Raw genomic sequence first — 648 nt, 5'->3', positions numbered from 1 at the left:
CCATGGAAAAATCTCGGAAAAATCGAAAATTTTGTTGTTTATTATTAGCAATATTCTTCCGACGTCTAATTTCTTTTTAAAAAATGTGTTTCCAAAGTGCATAAACTTTTGGAATTGACTGTATAGCCAATACATCCTTAAACATAATACAGACTTCTTTGAGTATATTAATTATGATTTTTAATTAGAAGCATATATCAAAAATGAAATTTGATTGTTTTTTATACGATTCAATCCAATCATTTATAATTTTATTACATTTCTTATAAAGCATTTGCAAGAACGTAAGCGGTATAAGGCAGCTTGGAATCGAAACGAGAAAGTTCAAAGTGAGTTATGTAATAAAGAGAGGGAGAGTGAGTTAAACTCTGTCGTAATCATTGAATCGTAGTAGATGTACGTAAGTAGAAATTTCTGAAGGGAATAGGCATAACTTTTAATCAACCGCTACAACTCATATTTATGTAATACAATCTAATTTGTACTTGTAACTTTTCCTATTCCTATTCCTTTCATTTGTTTCACTTTAATTATGCAAACGGTTTATCGTGGAAGTTTGGAAAACAAAGTAAAGAGAACTTTTCACAGAAAAATGTACATTATAATTTTAATTGGAGATTTTTAACGTTTTCTTGATGATAATGAGAA

The sequence above is a fragment of the Ceratina calcarata genome, unplaced genomic scaffold (genome assembly GCF_001652005.2).
Source record: "Ceratina calcarata isolate Rehan_Ccalc_2016 unplaced genomic scaffold, ASM165200v1 scaffold3143, whole genome shotgun sequence".
Lineage (NCBI taxonomy): Eukaryota > Metazoa > Arthropoda > Insecta > Hymenoptera > Apidae > Ceratina > Ceratina calcarata.
This window is presented reverse-complemented; position numbering follows the sequence as displayed.